Source organism: Pteronotus mesoamericanus, unplaced genomic scaffold (assembly GCF_021234165.1).
Source record: "Pteronotus mesoamericanus isolate MK-2021 breed Mesoamerican mustached bat unplaced genomic scaffold, CSHL_Meso_final contig_75, whole genome shotgun sequence".
In the NCBI taxonomy this organism is placed as follows: Eukaryota; Metazoa; Chordata; class Mammalia; order Chiroptera; family Mormoopidae; genus Pteronotus; species Pteronotus mesoamericanus.
In genome coordinates, this window is record NW_026555249.1 from 9,128,070 (window position 1) to 9,154,061 (window position 25,992).

Below are 25,992 nucleotides of genomic sequence, written 5' to 3' on the forward strand. Positions count from 1 at the left end.
CTATGTGGGACAAGGCAAGAAAAATTCTGATTATCACTGAGCTAAAGTGCTTAGGATATAAGGAGAGAAGGAGAGAAAGAGTTAACATGCCTACAATTCTTTTATTCTTCACAGCAGGATGGGTGGAGCTGATGGAAACGGCGGAAGTAGGGGAGGGAACGGATTTGTAGCTTTTTGTTTTGGATACTTCAGTTGTGAATATGAAAAATTCCTGTGAATAGGTCATTGGAAAAACAGGATTGAAACAAAGATGAAAGGCTTCTTCGAGCTGGAGATCATTTTCACTGTAATGGAGTACAGTCAACTGCATTCGGCCGAAGCACCCTCAGAGGAGGTGGATTGACATCAACTTGTCTCTATCTCCTTTGTCTTTAGGTCTGTTCTATTCATTATTTTCATCTTCACAATAGATGTGTAGATGCATTCTGATACTTACAAATCATATACATATGGGAGGACTAGCTAAGACACTGGCTGATATAATCAAGATCCAGAGTAATTTGTTCACCCTAAACTAAGAAGAGGAAAATAAACAAGTGAACCCAACAATGCAAATATACTTGATGCCACTGAACTGTTCTATTTATCATTTATCTCTCTATCATCCACCTATCTATTTATTATCTATCTATCTATCTATCTATCTATCTATCTATCTATCTATCTCCTAAATTACTGTGGGGGTAAGTTTTAAGAAAGCCTGAGAAGATCAAGGAGAATGGTTCACCCTTTGTTAAATAAATTTTTATTTTCTTCCTTTGGGCCTTTGCTAAAGATTCAACTGTAACTTGTCAAAGTTCAAAATATTTAATTAAGCTAAGGTCAGTTTGTTTGCAACACTTCTATGGGCCAAGCCACCTGTGTGCTGAAGCAGGGACAATAAAAGAGAACTATTGTGTGCGGAGAAGCTGGATGAGGACAATGAAGCCTCTATAGCTAAACATGGAGGGAGTGATTTATTACTGGGTGCAGGGGGAGGAAAAAGGGGTCCTCAAGCCCTGTAAATATTTGTATGTGGTTTTTACAACAGCCCCATCAAAATCAGTAGAAAGTATTCTAGTGGCATATCAAAAATAACTAAACAAACAAAAATTAACTGATAGTGTTTAGGAAGATTTTTTCAGCTCCTAAGAAAGCCAAGGGAGTATCTGGGTGGGGCTTTAGGCTTTGCTTACCTCTTACCTCCAACAGCTAATTTTTCAAAGCACTTCCCCTTCTAACATATGAAAAAGGCTTTGTTGTGCATGAGGACCTGCTGCAGGTTTCTGCGCATGGCAGCCTGCGGGCTTTGGTCAGCTCAGCCTGTTTGCAGAGCTTTGAGCACAGGTGGGTCCTTCCTCATCATCTGAGGGTCTCTTAGACTTGATTCTGGGAGATGAGCAAGGTAGAAGGGGATATGGGCTTCACCTCTACTCCCTGGCTTTGGAGCAGTATATCCTCAGCTCAACTTCTTCCCCCACCTTCCCATTTATGCCCACCTCCTCTTCTACTTCCCTCTTCACTTGTTCCTCAAAACCTAGAGGGGTGGAGAGGCGGTAAAAGGGAGGCAAATAAGGTCAAGTTTGGGAGCAGGGAGCGGGGGTTCCACCCTGTTTTCTTGATTTTCCTTTCTCTGGGAGTCTCTGTGTAGGTAAAAGACAGATATGTTGACTCGATGGCAGCCGGCACAACCCAGGGGACATGCTTCCCACCATGACCTGTGATGTAGGGCACTTCCCAGTGAGAATCTGCCTTATTTGAAAAGCAGGTGCATTGGAAAGGGGCCTTGTGGTTTTGGCTTGTTTGAATTCTTCCTGCCGCAGTTTCAGCTTCTCGTGGTGCTCGAGGGCACCTTTTTACAATTATTGGTCAGAGAATTTGTGATTTAAAATGCAAGTCTCTTGTAAACTTCCATTAAAGCCCAAAAGAAAGTTTTATCAGGCCAAGGGTTTTACATCATGTTCCTTCTTGGCCATATTTCTTCCCAATTTTTCAGCCACCCTGAGGGTATGCTTCTGAAAACCTTCAGAATGCCCTATATTCATGTTTCATATTCCATGGTTATTTTCTCCAAAAACAATCTAAAATCTCTTGGGTTGACTTAAAGTTTTTTTTCTTTTTGATCTATATCTACAATTTTCTTAAAGTGGTCAAATGCTAGATTCCAGAATTCATTAGAAAAGTAGGTATGTCTGTCTACCACAATTTAAAATAAGTGTGTGTGTGTGTGTGTGTGTGTGTGTGTGTGTGTGTGTATAAATGAAGTTGGGGGCGGGTTTCTTCTGGTCTGTACAATGATATTCCCCAACTCAACATGATGTATTTAGCCATAATCCTCCCTACTAAGCATGTTGCTAATAAACATTTGCCAGTGTCTGTGTGGATGTGTGCGCGTCTTTGGGAGGCTGACGTGGAAGGGATGAGGAGAGAGATGACCCAGCTTCTCTGAGAGAGAAGCAAGAATAAGATGATGGTTGGTCAGCTGGGCTCTCACTGAGAACTCACTATCCTCTCAAGCGACCCCAGCAGCCCCTAGGACGTGGGAGGACAGAGAGGGGAGTTGCCCTAAGGGACCCCTGAGAGAAGAGGCTTTCTGGACCCGGACATCCAGGGCAGGGGCGGGACAGGCTTTTATTCCGCTTGGTGAGCGGAGTTATTAGCGACTATAGCATCCATCTTCAAAGAGGACGCCATCATAGGACTCGGAGGGGGATGTTTTGTTTAGTTTCACTTCTTTTTTTCCAGAACTTTCACAGAAAAGCTGTGACGCCAAGAGAAGAAAGGGAAAAAATGTTTTCGTCTGTTTTGTTTTGTTCATGCTTAAGCTAGAATAAAAAGGTAAAGCAGCGTACCTCTCTGCGGTGGGCAGAGGACCCGGGGCATAAAAATGAGAAAACCCCACGTTAGGAGATGAGGCTCAGAGGCAAATGGGAAGGGGCTCTGGTGGCAAAGGGAGGCCCTAGCCTCCGAGCTGTGCTATGTGCTCACCACTTTGTGGGCTGGAAAGCATGCCACTGGAGACTGTTAAAGGCCACGTTCAAGAACTCTGTTTTCTCTTGTATGATAGCATGCAAACATGGGGACATATATTACATAATAAACAAACTTGTATGATTACAACTCAGCTTGGAGCTGTTGCCTGCCAATCCTATCTTTATCACAATGATAAGATGGCACGATTAACTAATCTTTGCATAACACGACGTTAAACCCTCTGAGACACTGCCACACAGTTCCTTCCTCGGAGGAGTGAAATATCGTTTCCTTTCATGAGAACCCTGAGTTATACCGTCCACACACTTTTCCCACACAGGTCCTTTTTCATGTCACACAGGCAGTAGTTCTGGGAGTGGAACCGGACTTTCCGAGTGGGAGAGGAGAGGGTCAGAGTGGCGGGGACAGGTATAGCAGGGGGCATATCTAGACCAACGAAAGCCATTCTGTTATTAAAAAGGTGCTATGGATCCATATGAACTGACACGAAAAAACGCTCATGTTACAGTCGTGTGACGAAGGCATGGCAGGGGACAGGGTGGGGGCGGCACCCTCCCATCCAAGGCAGAGGAGCAGCGGTTGGGAGTACGGCCCCCGGAGCCAGGCTGAGAGGACTCAGACACATGACTTCTCTGTGCCTCAGTGTCCTCATCTGAACATGGGGATAATGATGACAATACTACCTGCCCCCTGGAACCATGTGAATACAGGACAGTGCACACACGCGAAGTAAGTCTTGGGGCTTGAATGCTTAGCAAAAGCATGTCTTTCAAAGATGGTCACTTTCTTACCTAATGGATTAGAGCTCTCAGACACTAGTTTTTGAAATATTTAAAAGATTTTCTATTTCACGTGTCTTTATTTGACTTGGCCCGAGTGATAATATTTTCCATCATTATATAACACGTTTGAAAACTTTATCTCCACATAATTTTGACACATAAAAAAATCTTCCATTTATATATACAAATGGTGTCCAATATTCTATTTGCCTTAAGCTCTTATTAGTTTGGTATAAAAAGGATAAAAATTCATAGTTTTGGCATAATTTAATAAACTAGGTTCATGTCTGCAGGTTAACACTCTAAATGGCAAGGACTATGATATAAGAAGGAAAATTTCTCCAAATAAAAGAATAGAAATATAGCTTCTATATAAAGATGATTTATATTAGACACTTAGTATCCTAGAAGTATATTTATAGATACTTTTTAATATGTCAACTGTGATATTTCACCATTTTTAAATAGAATACATAGGGAAGTATACAATATCTGCAGCTAGTTTTAGCAAACTTTATTCACCAGACAGTTGTTACGCATCTAGTATATGCCAGCACCATACTGTGCTTTTAGAAAAATTTGTTCTTATAAACATTTGACAGTTTGATTTATTGGTAACATTTTCCTTTGTAAGCTATGGTGTACTTCATCTTTTCAGGGAGCCTGTTTTTCCTCTTCTGAGGTTTTGGGCTTTGGGTCCAGCAGCTTAGATGGAGTCAAATCAACCTCCATTTGTTGTTGCTGAGGTGTAACAAAAGGCAAATTATTCCTATTAAAGGGGATCCCCACTTCTGACCTTCTCTATGTGGGTCAGGAGTCAGATGAAAACATTCCCCAGGAATGATTTTCACAGCCTCAAAGCCTCTGACTCACATTTACTGATGCTATTTGATTTCTTCCTTCTCCCACATCCCCAAAGAAATCCAGATATTTCCAAGCGTTATTAAGAAGTAAGCTATTGGGTTTTTTTTTCCCTCTTTTAGTGAGAATTTGGAGCCCCTCAGAACCACTTTGAAGGGATTCAGATCCTTTTGATCTTAACCTAAGGTTTTGAAAGCATTTGCACCGAAGACGGAAGCATGTTAAATAACAAATAAAATAGCAAACATCCCCGGAGCTCTTAGTCTGTGGTAGGTGTGATTCCAGAAGCTTTTCTGTGGTAACGGCTCATTGGGTATCTGTGAGGCAGAGACGACCATTGCACCCATCGGCCAGAGGGGAAAACTGGACTTCCAAGAGTGCAGCGGGAAGCGAGCGCCAGGACTTGGATTTGCACGTGGATTGCCTGGCTCTGGAGCCTGTTCTGAACCGTCGCGCAAATCCGTTCGACAGAGGACCCCCAGATACGCACGGGCAACGCAGACCGCCACGTCCTTTGATCGTGTGCGCCTACAATGTTTAGTGTCAGGAGGATGCTAGAGCCTTCAAAACCACATGTGATAAATTATAATCATGTGATTAGAAACCTCAACCATTTAAAGTATGTCAGTTTTGAGGAGAGTGTAAAAGCATTTTTAACTAATTCAATTTAAAGAGCTCTCAATTCCACAGAGGCAAAAAACAAAACAAAACAAAACAAACAAACAAGCAAAAAGCTTGACTAAAACTTGTCAATATTTAAATTGAAACTCCAAAAAGAAAGTGTACGAAGTGTTGATTTGATACTCAGAACCCCATAAACATGTGTAGTTTTGGATTCTTGGCTGAGTTTGAAATCCACTTACTGGATCAGATTCTCCAACCTTCTTAGAACTGATTGACATGTTTTGGCTCCTCCTTCTAAGGACTGTTGATAGTCATTGGTGCCACATGCACCTTTCAACAAACCAGGTTCGTGCCTGTGGAAAACTCAAACCACAGAGTTCCCTGGTATCCTTAGGGTAGGTAATATTAAAAGTTTTTGTGACTCACTGCAAAACAAGTTTTTGTGACTCACTGCAAAACTGCAGTCACTCAGGGTTCACACAAGCCATGAGCAAACAGTGTGTTCTCAAAATACACAGGGATTGGCATACCTTCTGAAGGTTCTCAAGAAAGCCAGAATGAACAGAATATCATACGGGTCAAAAGAGTAGGCTGGCAGAACAGCCTTGGGTTCCACATTACTACTCTTAGAGGAGTGTGGCATTTTGAACTCTGAGTCTTGAAGATGTTATTATGAACGTGAAGTTTAATCTGTGCGAACAAAATCAGGTTGCTGAGGGGATTGTTATCAGTTATTTTTCCCAAAGAGAAACCCACATATAATGGGAAAAGGAGGGTGGTTACTAGGATATTTTAACTCTTGTGAGAGTGGTTATTCTTTATTTGTCAAAGAGCAACAAGTGAAGGAAAATGAGGAAACTTCTTTTTACATGTAGAAAAGAAGTTTGAATGGATATTAATTAATTCATTTGAGCAACATTAATAAAGCTTCTGGATTAACAAGCTAGACACTGGATGAGGGGCTTCATGAGCAGAGGCAAATTGGACCAGGTTCTGCGTTCAGGGATTGCTCTTCTGGTTGGGAGACAGAACAGGAAAAAAAAAGTTTTCCTGGTAATATGATGGCACAGTGAGGGCACAAAAAGAAGCTACTCAGTTCTTTTGGGGAGACCAGCACTTGGTAGTTAGAAAAGGTGACCCTGAAATACGAGTGTTTCCCTATATACAGCGTACTCCAAACATGTTAGATATTTCCCTTAGAATGAACAAAGACACCATTGGTGACCTGGTCTAGCACAACACTCTCCAATCTGATAGCCACTTGTCACACAGGGCTATTTAAGTTTAAATTTATGCTAATTAAAATGAAATAAAATGAAAAATTCAGTGGTACTAGCCATATTTTAAGCATTCAATAGCTACACGTGACCAGTGGTGACTGCATTGGACAGCGCAGACATAAAGCGTCTTCAGCGTCACAGGAATTTCTACTGGACAAGTGCTGCTAGAAGGTAAGCTTGGAGGGGGGCTTGGCAAGAGCCATGCCCAGAGATTGCAGTTGTCGCCAGAGGACAGAGGCCTTGCTGACATACCATGGAGATCACTCCTTATCCACTAGGATGGTCACCAGCTAACTTTCTCTGGAAAGGGCCAGATTGTCAATACTTTTGGCTCTTGGGGCCACATGGTTTTTTCCAAAATGACACGACTCTGCTCTAGTATCTTGAGATCAACCATAGGCAATACGTAAGCAAATGAGTGAGGCTGTGTTCCAAAACCTTCCCCTTGTAAGAACTGGTAAATGGATGGGTTTGGCCGGCAGACTGTAGTAGTTTGCTGACCTCCGCTCTCTGTCATTAGGAGCCACATGAAAGCTTTGAAGCCAGAAAGCTGCATAACTAGATGTATGCATTAAAAAGGCCTGTATAGTAGCAGAGTGAGGGTGGATTTAAGAAGTGTGAGATGCAAGACTGTAGTAGTCCAATCAAAGAGGACAAGGGCCTGAATCCTGTATATTACCCATTGAACATGGTTGGAGAAAAGGGAATGTGTATGTGCTCTTAAGTTGGGTCGCAAGGCACTGGAGACAAAAGAGAAATATTAAATGACATAGAAGGCTAAGGCTCGGATTAGAGGATTTAGGAGTAGGAATCGATTTGAGGAAGGATGGTGACTTCGGTTTGGGTCCTGTGGCTTTCAGGTGCCATCCATGTGAGTCATCAGCAGAGGATTCGTTGCTAAAGCCCTAAAGAGTGGCAGCAAATACGAAGAGCAGGGACCAGAGTGAGAGGTATGCAAAGGACAGCTCCTTGGATATTGCCGAAGGGGGAGGCAGAAGGTCAAAGGGAGGAGAACCAGGGAAGGGAGGGATTGCAGAGAACTAGAGGAGATTTTCAAAATACGATTGAAAAGACTGAGAAGATTCCATTAGGTTTGGTGATGGGAAGGCATTTTTGAAATGTTACCCAGAATAGATTTTATAAAACAAAATAAAATAAACAAAAAAATCTGGACTCTTTTTTAGAAAAGATATGTGAAATGGGGTGATACACTTTTTATGTCCTTGGTTTTTCTTCTAGCATTAAGTGGGGAGATGACTAGCGTCTTGCGCTTCTCATCTTGTAAGTGGTCCAGCAATCGCTCCATTTAGGGGTGGCAAGGCAGGGAAGAGCTTGTCTGGTCACCCTGAGGAGATCTCTGCAAATTTCTCAAGTGAGCTTCATGCTGTGAGTGTTGGAAAGTGGTTAAACAACTTCTTAAAGTGATATGGAGCTCTGATTTTAGGGTATGTGAGAACAAGAACAGTGGACTTCTTAGGACAAGGGACCCTAGAATTTTAATATGTAATGACCAGTGTTGATACACACAAAGGTTCTATCCTAAAGCCACCTAAATAAAGAAACTGGGCAGACACAGCTTTAAGATAGAATCACATGACTTGGGAGTGTTCCATTTGACCCTGTAATGGTCAAAGGATTAGTCATTCCTTCAGTGGGGGAGTTTTGTCACCTTCGAAGAAGTTTATATTAAGAAAACATTTTACATGCCTAGTGGATGAATATATTTCACTCAAACTTTGGGTGATCTGTTGTTTAAACTTTTGTCTGAAAACATGGACAAAGTAGCAAAAATATGTAGCTCATGGTTTTCAAGAGTATGTCTTGAGAGAATTAGTATTTGTCTCTGAAGGAACTGCTGAATTAGCACATGAAACGCTGTGTTACACACATTTCTGAATATTTTCTATTAATTTTGCCTTTATAAACCACATCAAGGGAGAGTGAAATTGAAGGACAATGACATAACAATAATTAACAACAAAAATAAAATAAGGAGTCCTTTCCCCTGTTGTGACTAATTGGCTCACTGGGTTAGACTGGAATGCAGTTCTAACTGACACTACGGTTTAACGGTGCAGCGACCTGACTCTCTCCCTGATCTGTTTCCTGCTCCGTGGCCTGACCTGCCCTCACCTGCAGCCCTCTGGAGGATGCAGAAGGGCAGCTGGAGTAGGTGGGAAACCTCCAAAGGGTGAAGTGTGAAAAGTAAATCGAACCACTACAGAACAATACTAAAATGGAAAGTCAGTTACAATATACGAGCCCATGTTTTTGATACTAAGAAGATCCAAATGGAATTCACAGCTGGAATTTTTTAAGAACTTAATAAAATCATAAACTTCACTTAGAAAATACATGGGTGAGGACATCAATGAATATTGTGAAAAGAAAAGCAATGTTGGAGGGAATGAGAGAGATTAGCCCTTTCAGATATTAGAATAAATTACAAAATTTTACTTAAAAAGGCCTGATAATGATACAAAAATAAAATGGCTAAAAAGAGAGTCATACTATATGATAATCTAAAAATAACAAAAAATGGGAAAAGAGGATATCTGAACAGATAATACTTTAAGAAGGAGTATCAGCAGAGTATGGACTATAGTATTAGTCCAAAAAGGTGTTGATTTTGAAGGAAATTACAACAGAGAAGGCAGATTCAGGTAAAGAGAGATCTAGGTGGGCCTAGAAAGGTTATGAAACAGCAGGTTACCTGTGTGCCTTACGTCTAGGCTATGTTAGTGCCATTTCTTTATACCCTGGGGAGTCAGCAAGAACAATGGTTTAGACGGAGGCCCTAGAGCCAGTCTCGGTTTGGATCTTAGTTTGACCATTTATTCGTCAGTTGCTAATTACTTAACCTCCTTCAGTTCCCAGATTCATAAAACAGAGTAAACGTAGTGTATCACCTAGGCTGGTTATAAGAATTTAACGAGTTGATATTTTAGGTTTGGAGGCTGGCACTCAATCCACTGAGCCACACCAGCCAGGGCTTCGAGTTGATATTTTAAAAACACGGCATCTGGCATATAGAAAGCATTTAGTTAAATGTTAGTTATGTTGATTTGTCTTTTTTATTTTCTCAAATACAAAGTTTGAAAAGTGATTTGAACTTTGATGTAGTTTAGGACAGGTCTATACGAAAGGAGGACGGCAGAAACAATCTTCTTTTCTATGCCTAAAGAAAAGTACACTTTTTGAAAACATCAGCAAAATGAAAAAGGAACCAACCGTATGGGACAATATATTTGCAAATGATACCTTGGAGAAGGATTTGATCTGCAAAATATATAAAGAACTCATATAACTCCACTTCAGGAGGACAAACCCAATTAAAAAATGGGCACAGGACCTGAACAGACACTTCTCCAAGGAGGACACACACAGGGCCCAGAGACAGATGAAAGGGTGCTCAGCATCACCAGTCATCAGAAAAATGCAAACTAAAACCACATTGAGACATCACCTCACATCTGTCAGAATGGCCATCATAAACAAATCAACAAACAACAAGTGCTGGTGAGGCTGTGGAGAAAAGGGAACACTGGTCCACTGTTGGTGGGAATGCAGGCTGGTGCAGCAACCATGGAAAACAGTGTGCAGTTTCCTCAACAAACTAAAAATGGAACTGCCTTTTGGCCCAGCATTCCACTGCTGGGATTATACCCTAAGAATCCTGAAACATCAATTCAAAAGAACCTATGCACCCCAATGTTCATAGCAGCATTATTTACAATAGCCAAGTGCTGGAAACAGCCTAAGTGCCCATCAGTAAATGAGTGGATCAAAAAACTGTGGTACATTTACACAATGGAATACTATGCAGCAGAAAGGAAGAAGGAGCTCCTATCCTTTGTGACAGCATGGGTGGAACTGGAGAGCATTATGCTGAGTGAAATAAGCCAGGTGGTAAAAGACAAATATCTTATGATCTCACCTCTAAGTGGAAGCTAATCAACAAAACAAACAAGTGAGCAACATAGAACCAGAGACTTGGAAATAAAGAACAAACTGACAGTGACCAGAAGGGAGGGGGAGGGGGAATAATGGGGAAAGAAGAGGAAGGGTCAAGGAACATGTATAAAGGACCCGTGGACAAAGGCAAAGGTGTCAGGAAAGGACTGAATGTGGGAGGTGGGGGTGAGCAGGGCAGGGGAGAGTAATGGGGGGAAAATGGGGACAACTGTAACTGAACAGCAATAAAAAAACTTTTAAAAAAGAAAAGTGCACTTTTTATTGCTCAGATCATCTAGTCTATTAATATATTCTTTGAAATTCCCTGAAAGGAGTTTGTATTGGAAATAACTAAGAGACTTCTATAAAATCAGGAAACCCTTTACAAAATTTACAATGCAAGAAAGTGACTCATGGAAACTCCTTGAAGTAGCTGTACCATATAACGACAGCTCTCAAATATGAGTAGAGTACTTCTTTTCATTTTTTAAAAGAATTCAAATCTGGCTTTATTTCCATGAAATAAAAATGTCCATAAACGGTGCCAATATCCATTTGTGAACCCAGAACTTCCCTCCCCAGAAGGTATGCCAGCCCCTCATTCTGGACCCATGGGAACCACGGCGACAAAACCCAAGGGAATGCTGCGTGAGCTTAAGTTGGCTTATAGTTTGTGAAATAAAAATTTTGTGTGTTACTATTATAATCTCTGTGTTTCCTACCATTTAACAGAATGAATGGGCACAAATATCCTCATTTCTATCTAGAGGGAAAATTTTGTTTGAAACTGTATAAAATTTTGTTTTAAGTTAGAAGGAAGGTTTTGCCTTAATCAGATTGGGCTCCTGTTAAATTATGAGTTTGTAGCAAATACATAGTGACTGCTTGAGATATGCAAGATAGCAAAATAATTGGGGAGAGAATGCATTGGAATCTTAAAGATGCTTGATGAGAATGTCAAGGCATTGGCAAGGGAAGCTCAAGCAGGACTTGCCACAGCAAGGGGGTTAAAGTGCGTGAGGAGGGCAAGTGGAAGCCTCCTGAAGGGGGAAAGTTGGAGCCACCTGTTAAAGAGCTACCAGAGCTCATTTGGCTGAGCCGAGAGTAGAGATGTGCCGTAAATACAGCTACAAGAAGCACATATGGAAGGTCTTATCTTTTGTCTAATAATATTTGTGAAAAATATTCACAAATGTCCAGTTACAAAATAAGTCACAGGATATAATGTACAGCATCAGGAATCGAGCCAATGATCTTCTAATAACTATGTACAATGATGGATGGTTATTAGACCTAGTGTGGTGAGTCTAATAACACTTCATAAGGTATATACATGTTGAATCACTATATTGTACACCTGAAACTAATATAATATTGTATGTCAATTATAATTTTTAAAAATGTTAATTGAAGTTTTGTTCAGATGGTAGGGTTTTTAACTTTCTCTATATTCTCCTTTATTTTTTTGAAAAAAAAAAGTATTATCACCATGCATCTCATTTTTACAAGAGGGAAAAAAAACAATACATCTATTTACATCTAGAGGGGAAATTTTTTTTTTGCAGGTATCTCCTTAGTGAATAAAGAGAAGCTGTATGAACAGAAGCTGGTTAAGAATACAGAAAAAGAAGAAGATCAAAACTATGAACAGTGAAATGATAAACTCACAACTATCAACAACTGAACCTAAAAGAAAAAAACAAAAACAAATTAAGCAAACAACTAGAACAGGAACAGAACCATAGAAATGGAAATCACATGGAGGGGTATCAGCGAGGAGGGGGAAGGGGAAGAATGAGGGGGAAAGGTACAGAGTATAAGAAGCATAATTGGGGGCACGAAATAGACAGGGGGAGGTTAAGGAGAGCATAGGGAATGGGGTAGCCCGAGAACTCCTATGTCCGACCCACGGACATGAACTAAGAGCGGGGGATGCTGGAGGTAGGGGGCGCAGGGCGGAGGGGATAAAGGGGAGAAAAAATGGGACAACTGTAATAGCATAATCAATAAAATGTACTTTTAAAAGAATATAGAAAATGGTATATTAAACTAAAATTGTCAGCTCCATTTGCCCAGTATATATGACATTTAAAATACCCCCAGTTTTTATTATGAGAAATTGTACATATATCATTCACAAGCTGAAATTGAAGTTGAAAGCTAACACCAAAATACTCCCACTTAGAGTCTGTATTGTTTGCGTTTTTCTTTTTCTTGCTTTTGCTTTATCACATCAATTGATTGATCCATTCACCTGTGTAGTTTGATGAATTTCAAAGTAAGTTTCAGACATCAATACCCTATTTGATACTAAATTTTAACCATCCCCCAATATTCTCTCAAACACACTCAAAACCAGTCCAGAACCCCCAGCAGGCTGTTATGCATTCAAATCTGATCTCCCCCCCTCCCAATCTAGACATTGTTTCCAATCCAAACGTGTTCCATATCAGACATCTGCCCAGAAGACAAAATTTAACAAACCTTACCCTGACTCCTTCTATGTGTCCAGAACTGTGCAATTTATTCAACTCATAGAATATTCTAGCCAGAAAGGGGAGCTATCTGATGTGGAGTCACCAACAAGATAATCAGGTGGATCTCACAATGGAGGCTGCCCTGGCTCAGTGGGAGGGGACACAGGGACACAGGGCTACACAGAGAGCCTGGGAAAACAGAATTTGAAGCCGGGATGCGGCTTCCAGCCTCAGCCAGTGGTTCCAGGAGCCCTGTACTGTGACCATCACCTCTCTTTTTGACTCCCCTGTGGGTCTAGGACACTAAAAGGTACAAACTTTTTAGAATAACTAAAAAAGTTTGCTGTTAAATAGAATCTTTTTAAAAACTATTTATGGATAGCTGTACTTCTAAGACATTCAGTTAAGTGCAGACTTCAACAATGGAATTGGTAGCACAGATATTGCAAAGGCGAAGATGTGGAATGGTTCTAATTTTGGTAAACTACTTGCCCAAGAAGACAATATTCCCTACCCTTTTCCCACCCCAGGACTGAATACCTGTCTGTAATGGAGTCAAAGAAGCCAGAAACCAGTTTTCTTATGGATCAAAGGGTAGGTAACTGTAGCGTCACTTCTCAGGGATGTGCTGGCAGGCCCGTGTGTGTCTTGCAAATTAAATACAAGCATTTACCACGAGAACAGTGAGATAAATGTGGATATGGAAGAGTCAGGATGTATATACAATGTATCTGGATTTTCTTGCCTAATTAACCATGAAGACATAGTGATTCTGGGTACTTTCTGGAACTTCCTCCTACTCTCTTTTTCCTGCTTATCGAATTCAGTTAATACTTGCTCGGGTTGTCTAACTTTTACATTGACTGAGAACTGAAACCATCTCTGCTATGTGTGTTCGGTAACTGCAGGTAGACCTTTGTTAGAAATCAGAAGTTACAATAATTTCACCCTCACACTCTTTGTTTGCTTGATAATTACAAACAGAAAGCTTGGAAACTCCCCACCCCCTCCTCAGATGACTAATTTAAACAGTGTGTATCACTGTGCTATTGTGTCAGGATAGCTATGTTGTGCTATTAAAAAAAATCCACCCAGCCCTGAAATGCTGTCTCATGCAGTTGTGGGTAAATGTGATAAAATTAGTTTCTTTTGGGTGAATGTCCACTTGTGATAAAGTAAACTCAACTACTTTCCTTTCAAAGTTGTAATAAACAAAATTGCAAGTAGTTTTTTTTGGACAATGTCCATATACTGACAAATTAAAATGTATTCATATAAGTTAAACCTCCCAAATGCCTATCTGTTAAAGTGTTTTTACTAGATTTCGCATGAATTCTTTCAACTAAATGTCTTTCATAGATCGAATTCAGCAGATGTTTATTTCGACTCCACTTCTTTTAATCTCTGCCAGAATTTACATCAGGGTTGAATTTATTGTTGGCTTATCAGTTTCTGTAGCTAAAATCTGACTGTAGAATAGAGCTTCTGAGCTCTGGTTTTGTAATTCCACTAGCTAGTTTTAAAAGGCATGTAGTAAAATCCTGAAATTTTTAATGAAAAAAAGTAATTTTTATTGAATCAATACTTTTTAAAGATCATATCGCATTTGGGGGGGGAAATGGGTTTTATAAAACAAAAGGTCCCAATATGAAAAAAAAGAGAACCATTCTTTAAACACTTTTTAAAATTCCCATTCTCAAAATACTTGTTTTGACTTAAGTTTGTTTTACAGGTTCTTTGCATGGTTTACTTACAGCATAGTTGAGAGAAATTCTGTACAACTTTTGCTGTGTTACAGGTATTTTTTAAGGAAATTCATACCTAACCCTGTGCAATCCGTATAACATCCTTAGTAAGTGGGTATAACTACTCATCTCTGTTTACATGTGGAGAAACTGAGGTTCAGAGAGGGTGAATTTTTGGAAGTCACACAGTCGGTAATGGGCAGCACTGAGATTCCAGCCAAGGAAACCCAACCCCAGATTCATTTCAAACTTTGTTTGCTTCAAGTTGACCAATTTCCATGTAGAATTCCGGAAACACTGGGTACGAGCTGGCATAGTGATTGTCCAAATGGGCTACGCAGTAAATGAATAACTAAATCAGACTTTGACTGGATACTTGAATCATCTGAGGAACTTAACAGAAAACAGTACCTGAGCCCAACCCAGGCCAGCTGAATCAGACTCTCTGGGGCGGTCGTGGGGGGCTGGGGAGAGCGGGGGTGGGGCGGGCGATTCCAGTGCGCAGCCAGATGGAGAACCGCTGATCCAAACCTCTTTAGCTGAGTCTTAACACAGGGGACTCAAACTTGAACCTGCATCAGAATCACCCAGAGGGCTTGTTAATGTACCCACGTGGCTGCGTCTTGCTCTCAGAACTTGTTATTCAACCTTCTATGGAGTCCAAGAATTCCTCTGAAGTTCCCAGATGGTGTTGATGCTGCTAGTTTACAGAATATACTTTGAGAATGACCGTCTTAATAGGTTGGGAGGAGGACAAAGGTGGTGATGGAGACCTGGAGCAAAATGGACAATTATCCCAGTATCTCGGCAACCCTCGTGCTAACACGTGTCTTTTACTTTGTTGATTTACCCAGTGTCGCTACTACAGGATAAGGGGAGAACAAAGAAAGAAAAGATATGACGCTAAAGGGAAGTGAGGGAAAAGAGATAGGAGAATCAACTCTGGTCAGTAAATTAAAGCTTTCTAGCTCCCTCACTGACCACATGTCAAGGAGAGATAGCCTATAAAATTAAAATATTTAAAGATGGCTACGCTCAAAAAGAAGATAAACTATTCTAACTGAGAAACAGAAGAGAAAAGCAAGGCACTGGAGGACTGGGGAGGCAGGCTGTGGCTCAGCATAGGGGCCACCTGAAAACCTGAGCCAGGGTCCCTCTTTGAAACCAAGGACAGAAGCAGGTATGCTTTTCCCATCATCCTTAGTACCATGAAAGGAGGCCAAATGATTGGCCACTAAAAGTTAAGATAGACAAGCATTTCTTAACTGGGGATGATTTTAGCAGAGCCTGGGTGGGGGTAATATCTGGAACGGTATTCAATGGAAACAGTAGTATCTGGACATGCTTTGTGTTGTCACAATGAAGGGGTGTATGGGGGTGCTGCTGACATTTAGTGTGTATGGACCAGAGACGCCTTTAGGCGTCCTACAATGCATAAGTGTGATGAGGTTGAGAAGCCCTGGGCTAGACACAGCCCCAGAGCAAGAACCTGGGCCATGACGCCAGTTGACTTAGTGATAAATATGCTAAGTGCAACATTAGTGTGGGCCTAGATCCTGCAGCTATCAATGTAAACCTGGTTTAAGGTGGGAGTCTTCAGGAAGAAGTAGTCAAGATCAGCCCAACATTAGGGAAGGTATGGAGAAGGCAGGTGGAAAGGGAGAAGTACTCAGCCAACCAACCAACCAACCAAATCATCTCAAAATGTGTCTGCAACACAGAATTCCAAAATATGAGAAGGAAGCTGTTCATAAGAAATAAAAAAAACCAACAAAATCAACAATTATAAGGTAGGTTTACCTAAATTAAATTAAGAGAGCAATCTGAAAATTATTTCCAAAATTCAGGATTCCTCAAGAAACAAATACAGGAATAATATCCATAAGAGAGTATAAGAATATTTGAAACAAAAGTAGGCAGACATTAGGCAAGAACAGATGGTTATGAAAAACAACCCATTAAAAAAACTGGAAATAAAAACTTAATCATTGAAACAAAAACTCTATATTGAATAAAATCTGGATGGGACACAAGTAGGGTGAACAACTACCCTCATCTGTCTTGGAGTGAAAGGTTTCCAGGACATGGGACATTAGGTTAAGACTGGAGGAGTGCTGGGCAAAGAGACGATTAGTCACTGTGGACACGGATGAAGAAAAACTTAGTGAATTGGAAGATAAAGTTGATGAACTGCCTTATAATTCAAAGAGTCACAGAGATAAATAACTTAGAAAAGCAACTAAAATCATGGAGGCTAGGTTGAGACTATCTAACTTTCATTTAATTGATTAGCTGCCTCCTGTATGTGCTCCAACTGGGAGCTGAACCTGCGACCCTGAGGACAGAATCCCTGAGCGGGAAACTCTAGATAAAATAACTAGGAAAGAGGAAATGGTAGAGTAATAGTTTTTGAAGAAATAATAGCTGAGAACTTTGAAGAATTGAAGAAAGTCATTAGGTTCTAGATTAGGCAATTACTGCTATGGGCTAAATTCAGCTTATGACCTGTTTTTTAAAATAAAGTTTTATTGGAATACAGTCAAAATTTCTATTGATTATGATTGCCTGTGGTTGCTTTCATGCTACAATGGTAGAACTGAATTGTAGCAATTTACTATCTGGCTCTTTACAGAAATGATGTAGACTTCTTCTTTAAAATGATGATCTGAATACCAAATAGGATAAATGAAAATAAATTCACTGTCTTTGAGGTATCATAAAGCTGCAGAACGCAGACAAACATCTTAAAACAAATGACAGGATTTCACCTATAGGAAACGACAATTAGACTTGGTAGCACACTTACATCAGCAACAATAGAACCCAGAAGCCATTGGAGCGAGTCTGTAAACTGCTGATGAAAAGTATCCATTTAGAATACCTATATACAACTAAATTATCATTTAAGGAAGAAGTCAGAATGAAGAAATTTTCAGTCATACAAAGGCCCATATTCGTTGTAGCATGTTTCATCCTTCTCCCAAATCAGTGACCATCTGTGTCATTCCCCTGAACACCTGGGACCGCGCTTCTCTGCTTCTCTGTCCGGTGCAGCGGAAGCACGCCCCTGCCACTTACTCTGGCCAATTAAATGTGAGTGAAAGTAATATACATCTCTTCCAAATGGAAGTCTTATTTACTTATAAAAATTATTTATTTGTTTTTAGAGAGAGAGGGGAAGGAAGAGAGAAAGAGAGGGAGAGAAACATTGATGTGAGAGAAAAACATTGATTGGCTGCCTCTCGTATGTGCCCCAACTGGGGGCTGAACCTGCAACCCCAGAGACTGATTCCATGAGTGGGAATCAAACCAGCGACCTTTCACTACGAGGATGACGCTCAGCTGGCTGAGCCACATGAGTCAAGGGGCACAAGTGGAAGTTTGAAGAACTAGAAAAAGGGTCGGAGAATTGTGTTCAATGGGTAATTACATTGTATTTAAGTCCTTGTCCTGTTTGGGAGAACAATAACAAATACTAAATAACTATAGAAATTGTTGGACAAAGATAAGAGCATATGGACTTGGGTAAGAAGGTATATGAATCCAGACCAGAAGACTCAGATATAAGAAACTGTGATAAACATGGGAACTTTATAAATGCACGGACCAGTATGACAGATGGCAGCCCTAGGGGCAGAGCCACACAGATGTGGGAAATGAACTCCTGACGGTGGAGTCAGCAGTAAGCAGTGAGGGGAAAGGAGAGGCGGAACTAAACGGCACGAAACTGACTGTTCATATAAGAATATATCAGAGGCCTACCTCACAACACAATTATAAATCAAATCCAAATAATTAAAGACCTAAATGTGAAACCCAAACCTTTAAAACATTTAAAAGGAAGATTAGGAAAATATCTTTACTATTTAGGGGTCAAGAATAACTTCTTTTAAAGGCCATCAAAAACAGAAATAACAAAAGGCATATTCCAAAACTTGACAGCATTAAGATTGAAAAGTTCTGTATAAGGAGATATGTCAATAATAAAGTAAAAAAGAAGCCGGAAATTGGGAACATGAAATTCACAACACATATAACTTACACAGGATTAATGCCTAGAATTATTATATAATCCTAGAATTACTATATCTCATGGTGATTCCCTATAAATCAACACAAAAAAGTAATTCGTAAGGAAAGAGTAAAACACAGGGGAAGGACGTACAGAAGGTGCTACCTAGATTGTCATTAAACTTATGAAGACGTTTTATCTCCATAGGAATCAGAAAACTTAAAATAATGATAAAATAGAGTATTGCATAAAACAAATTTTCAAAACTATATCAATAAATATGACAATGACAAGTTTTAGGGATGTTGTAGAGAAACGGTAACTCTAATATGAGGCTGCTGGGAGGTGAATTGTTACAATGACATTGGAGAATAATTTGCTAACATTCAATACACTTGAGTGTGTCTATGCTCTTTATGTAAACGGATATTCCTTCTAGTACTCTTTGAAGTTGAAAACAACAACAACACATTAAATGTTGGCAAATAGGTGAATAAAGTGCAGTATAATTTACACAGCAATTCAAGAAATTGAACTAGAGCTGCACGTGTCCAAATGGAAATGTGTTGAAAACATACCAATGTAAAATAAAAACCAACAAATGCAGAAATCATAAAACTAAACCCAGGTAAAACAACACTATCTGTATGTCATTTTGTGGATAAAGACATGTGAAATAAAAACATGGCCGGGCAAGCGAGATGCCACTTTCAGAGCCAGCAGACTGTGTGGCTGGAGGGAGGAACACGGGACTGGGAAGGGCAAGAAGGGGGCTTCGACCTTGTCTTCTGCTATGTTTTGAAACGATGGCGAATGGCAATATTATGGCAAAGTGGTAAATATGCGTGAGATCTGGGTGGTGAAAATGTGAGCCTTTGTTGTTATTTGGTTTATAATGTAACCATAATATTTTATTGTATTTTTTTATACTATAGTATTTTAAAAAGAGAAGGGCATGAGAAGAAAGGGTGGGTGGAATGTACTTTGAAGTATTAGGGAAGTGGTATAGACATTACCAAATCGAGAGCTGGGGCCCACACCCATCCCCCTCAAGAACATCGGTGCTACGCACTTAGCTTATGCTCAGCTCTGCTCTAAGGCATGGCTCTCATTTTCCCCTACGTGCATGGACGCGTAGAGGAAACGGATCTCTTAGAATTTGAACCTCTTGTCCTTGGCTTAAAACCCACTTGTCATGGCACAGAAGAGTATTTTACACATTGGGCCAGACCTTGCTGCAAGAGGTGGGTAACCGCTCTTGCAGCTAGGGAGGATAAGAACAGGTCAGGGAGCAGGGACGTGGAGCGGGTGCAGGTGACTGGATTTCTATTTCGGGATATTACTATGTCGTTTAGGACTGTGATTGGCACCCTCCAGCTTACAAGGTAAGGACAAGAGTCACAACTCTGCTTGAAAGAAGTGGGTTGGAACCCCAGCTCTCCAAGGGATCCTTCTAGATCAGATTTCAAATACTCCGATTTCTCTGGGGCCACCAGCATGCCACTGGGCTTCCATTACAGACCCTCAAGTTATTTGCAGGTCCCCAAACCCATTCCCCTTGGGAACCCTACAGTTATCCTCTAATGTGGCTGCGTGCAAGTGCGAGTCCCCAGTTCTAAAGGTGGAGGGAGAAGAAGTCAGTATTTAAATCCCCAGCCACCATCAGGGTGCCTGCTGAGGATGCATGTCACTTCAGAGGTAGCTCTACTCTCAAAATGTAGATCCGATGGGAAGGGCGCTCCCTCCTTTGCTCAGGAGGCCCCCGTGACTGCCAGGTGAACAAAATAAGGTCAAATTCCTTGTCAGGGCATTCGCAACCCATCAGTTAACTGGCTGCTGCCTGATTCTTGAAAGCACCTCCTGCCACTCTCTTCTTGCTCATCTTCTAGACCCCCTGGTCTCCCTGCAGACCCCCTCTCTCCTCTGCCTCCCTTCTTTTCCACCTGCCATTTCCTCTGCCAGACATGGTCTTTGCCACCACTTGCCCTGTGCCCAGCTCACTCTCACACCGGCGCAGCAATCCTCAGCCCTCACGAGGCGCCCCCTCCCACATCCAGGGTTCGATATAACTGCCCTTGAGAATGGGTGTGATTCATAAGCTGCCAAAATGCTCCGAATGTGCAGCCAGAGTTGATAGCCACTGTCTTAGTCTAAATGTCCCCTCACCAAAGATGAGAACCCTTTCTAAGAGGATACCTCTTCTGTATGCTCTGTCTCAGCTCCTTAGTCACCTCCCTCGAGGTGACTACAATGCATTTACTTTCGTAAACTTTTGATCTATCCACTTCCACAGAGCAGTGGTTCCAAATGCCTGGACCAGCCTGAGATGTGGCATCACCTGGGAATTTATTAGCAACGTGAATGACCAAGCCGCATCCCTGACCCTGCAGGTGACTGAGGTGCATGCTGAAATTTGGGACTCACTGCAAGCAGCCAGGACCCCGCCTGTGTGGTTCACCCTGCATTCTCACCTAGCTGAGCCCCAACATAGAGAAGGGACGCCATAAACCTCGGCTGAATGAATGAGTGTCGGCACATTTCCTGTGTCAGTAACTCACATGTGAACTGAAAGCTGAATGAAAGCAGCAAAACTGACAGAAACCCCAAACACATATTTTACTTCATCTCTTAAAACCTTCTTAAGATTTATGTATAAAGATATTTTTCCTCATTCAGCATGAACACACAAAAGTTTGTGCATTATTGGATTCTTCTCCTACCCCCCTTTTTCTTTCAGAAAATTCTGCAAATTGAAATGTACCTATAGTGCTTGTCCTGTGAACAGGTATGATTTTCTGTTATTCCCATTTTAGGACTAGAGAGTGAGCTGATCCCGCTAAGGTAGCAGATTAAGGTAGTCCTCAAAGGGGCAGAGATTTGAGAAGCAGAATCCTATTGCTCATGGCCTTTCACCTCTTAAATGTGGAATTATGTTATAAAGAACCTGGGGGAACACCTAGGCTGACTCTGTACTTAGCAGAGCAGCTTGAGAAAGAGCTGGAGAGACTGGATCAAGATCGCCCTGGGCGATACAGGAGGCTGGGCCTGGAGCCCTGCCTCCTCGCCGCCTGTGGCTAACACCCATCAATTTTAGTAGCCATTGGGCTTGTCCTCATAAAATCCCAGGTACTTTTGTACTTCATTCCCACAGGTTTCCACAGTAATTAAGGGCAAGCTGTTTCCTAAGAATCCTGGACCTAACGATCCAGCTCGGAAACCCTGAAGGGATTTATCAGCCCCGCATTTACAGGTGATTGCCTTCCTCTTCCAGGCGCGCCTGCAGGGTCCTGTGCTGCTGTTTTCTTCACCTCTGCGCCTTCCTTTCTCTTTCTCCTCTCCCCTCCATGGCGAGATTACAAAATTACACTCTCACTTCTACCCTTGCCCCTTCTGGAACAAAAGCTGCCAGACTACAAATGCGCCCTGTGAACCCCTTGCCCTCTCCATTTCAATGCCTGGAGTGCTCCCTCCCCCACTCCGGCTCCAGAACATATGAGTCATTGTCTCAATTCCCATCTTCCCACCCGGAGCTGGTAAGAGAAGCAGCCCGCTCCCTAAAGCGAGAAGCCATAACCCATCTCCAGTGTCTGGGGGCTGTGGGAAAGGAAGTTGGCTCTCTTTAGCAGGCTCTGGGAGCATAAGAACAGCACATGTATAAGAACACAGCCAATTTTTACAGAGAAATAATAGGGAACTCTGTAGCACAATGTTAATGCTGTAGTTCAGCTACATTATAGGTTAAGCTAGTTTGCAGGGTACCACCGGGAACTCAGTCACAATTTTAAGTGTGCCCTCAATAATGGCTTTCAATGAACTTTGGGAACACAACCTGTTCCTAAGACTTGGACTATTTGGGCTTTGTGTGCTTCTCTTAATTAAAATAATAAAAATCCATTTTAAAAAAGAACAAAAGAACTCCTTTTGTAAAAGCCACTGTGTTGTCAAAGGGGCCCCCATCACCAGCCATACTGCCCAACGCATTTCGTAGGAGTTCTCTACTGTGATCCAACATACTCTTAATAGGAAAGCTACCTACATTGCTCGCTCTTATCAGGCAAAGACCAAAAACACAACCTTCCTTTCTCCAAAGCATAGCTCTTCCTCTGCTCTGAAGGCTAGACTCAGAAAAGGGAACTCCTGAAGTAGCAGCCTCTCAACTGGCATAATGAAGACTCAGCAGCTTCAACAGCAAATGGAACAACGTAGGACAAGCAAAAGGAGGTCCTGGCTTCCAAGCGCCCCTGCCCGTCTCTGCTCTTCACAGGTGAGATGAGCTGTGATGATCGCCAGGAAACCAGGGAGAGCCGGAAAATCCATTACTCACCATTTTTACTGAACAGAGTTGATGTGCTCAGCACACGACGACCCCGAAGATGCTGTAACTTAGGCAGTGAATGTGCAAGTTAGCTTGGTAGAATGCACTTCCTTTTTTGAACTGTGTGGTCTGTCCAGTTTTCACACATTGATATGTAAGGTTTATTTGCATGTTATCTTAGTCCTCAGAACATTTGTATAGCTGGCCAGGTTTATCCAGCTTTTATACTTTAATAATATGAGAAGAACTATAGGTGAAGTTTTGAAGTCAGTAAATTGACAAAAAATTTTTTTTAGAGTGCTTAGGTATTAAATTCTGTGTGTATTATTAACGTGGTTTATATAAAGTCTGTATATGTAGAACTATGAATGTAGCTAGCTATCTGTCATCTATGAATGAAGGACCCACTCTAAAATGCTAAGAGTGGTTGACGTGGGTAGAGGTATTATTATATATAATTGTCATTTTGTACTTTGCTGACTTTTTGACTTTTCTGTTTTGAGTATATGGTTCTTGCTGAAAACAACTATAATATTAAAAAGAACAAAAGGATCGCAATCATTTTAATCACCATTTCCAAATGTATTTAAACCATTCTCATCAATATTTAAATGGTGGAAATATTCACAAGCTTATCATAGAATGTCATTGATTTCATTAAAATATAAAACACATTTCAATTTAGGTTCATGTGTTAATTTTTCAGTAATTTTTGTTATCACCAACGGCCTCAATTCCTCACACTAGTGAACTAGATATTCTTGAGTTAAGGGCATGGTATTTGCCCCCAGGTAGTTAGATTAACCACCAATGAACTCTAGTACCTATCTAAACATATTCTGGTATATAGATTTATTTCTTTTATTTTGAATATATAGCCTGTTCCTAAAGTAATATCAAAGGCAGAAAATCATCTTTGTTTCCTGTTGCAAAGGAAAGCCAACGAAGTCCTTAATTTGGGGTTTCAGGTTTCTAGAAATTCTTGTAAGTACTACCACATTTACCTAGTGCAGGGGCACCAAATTTGTTCATTTGATGATGAGCTAATACTAATTATAACCATGGCAAAACAAAATCCTTTATTAAGAAAATATTCCTCATGTATTGCTTAAAATTAAAATGTTTTTCAAAATCAACATTGTGGTAAGAAATATGAATAGAATCATTGCCAGGACAAGGCAGGAAGGCAGGACAGGGGCAAATGTCAGGGGTCCAAAGGAACATGATACTGCTTTAAAAATTGTAAGTATTTCAAGGAGAGGTGAGGCTTGAGATGCAGCCAGGAGCTAGGAGGGTAGTCAGCAATCTGCAAATGCACAGTCTTTGCCACATAATAAATGTGCAATGAATGAAGGAGAAAGATAGGCACGGGACCCAGGCATGTCACTAAATAGAGACCACTGCCAGAAGAAGACCTCACAATGGAGCTATGCTTACCTTAACTTGAAAACCTCTTATTTCACTATCTGCTAGATCAGAGATTATCACAGTGAAGGGACATCTTAGAGTCTAAAGTCGTGGGTCTCAACCCAGCTGTTCATTAAAATCACCTGAAAGTTTTCTTGAAGCCCAGTTCCCAACCTTTACCCCAGACTATTAAAACAAATATGCCTAGTAGTGAGACAAAGCCATTAGTACTTTTTACAGTTCCCTAGGTGGTTTCACAGTGCAGGACTCTAGAGGGAGGAGCACACAGGTAACTCGTGAGAGCGAGATGGTAAACAGTTCACTAGGTAAGCCTTGCAGGTAGAAATAATTCTACACTCTGATAGTGTTTACCTCTAAGTTTTTCAACATATTTTCACCATGTACAACATAATAATTAATTATTTTTAGGCATTCTTTGACTTTATCTCTGTACTAGTAAGTTGGACAAAAATTACATGCTAAATAGATGTCTAGCGATTTCCATTAACAATGTAGCTAATGGGACAAGCTGATTGGTTAAGAGAGTTTGAGTTTCAATTCCTTCACTTGAATTCCATTTCAGTTCCTGCTTATTTCTAAATGCAGACTCTGGTAATTTTTAGTTCTATTTGACATAAATTCAGCATTCTCTCGAAAGTGTACTCTCAGAGAGGTATTTTGGCTAAGAGAAAAACAAGAAAGGTCTGAATCTCCCCGTCATAACTCAATATCCACCAAGAAGTTTATACTTTCAGTGTTTATAATATAATCACTGTACTTAAAAGAATTGTTTCCAATATTGCATATGTGACATATGTGAGTGCATTTTCTGTCACGTCAACAAAGTGCATAAGTTCCTGAAACAGGACATGAAATAAAGATGACAGACAAGGTACTGATACCATCTAAAGAAGATAAAGTTCCATTTTCCTGGAATGGGCGCCGCAGCCACTCCTGCTGGTGAGAGAAGAAGTAGCTCCGAGAAGGAGAAAGCGGTTAGAATTCTTCAAGTACTCGGGCTTGCCTTCCCTTGTCATAAATTTGCATCCTAGAAAACTGTTTTCATTCGGACAACGGTAAAATCAGTCTGTCCCCTTGGTGTTCCCTGAGGGTGACAGCTAGGTGGAGACTCTGAGGCCCAGAGACCGTGGATGGCTGGGAGAGACTGGCTTCGTTTTCCAAAGTCGATTCACAGGAAAATGGAGCAGAACAGCCTTGCTGAAAAATTAGGTAACATTATCTACTGATCATTGTTTAACTGCATTGTCAAGGTTGTTATCTAACAGGCTTTAAAAAGTGCACAGTTGAAATTGTTAGTAAAGAGGGTTAGAAATACTCTTTTACATAATTTCTGCTTTATCATATATTAAGGTAGACATAGAAGATCATCTACTTGAGGTGGCCAACACCAACATGCCACATAAAACCCCTGAGATAAGAGAACGTGGGGAGGTTGAGTCTCACCTCTTTCGGGAAGCCTTCCCTTCTTCTTGCGCATTCATCTCCCCGTTTCTCTGAACGCCTGTGGACTGCATCACAAAATGAAGCTCTTTGACATATTT

General features: G+C 41.0%; 1 protein-coding gene across 1 annotated transcript in view; it reads right to left on the bottom strand.

The window, feature by feature from the left end:
- FYB1 (FYN binding protein 1) overlaps positions 1 to 25,992 on the bottom strand; it is a 146,792-nt gene extending 120,800 nt beyond the window's left edge. Inside the window, exon 1 of the mRNA XM_054583959.1 lies at positions 25,895 to 25,992. The gene's annotated coding sequence lies outside the window, so the exon portion shown is untranslated. The remainder of the gene's footprint in view (positions 1 to 25,894) is intronic.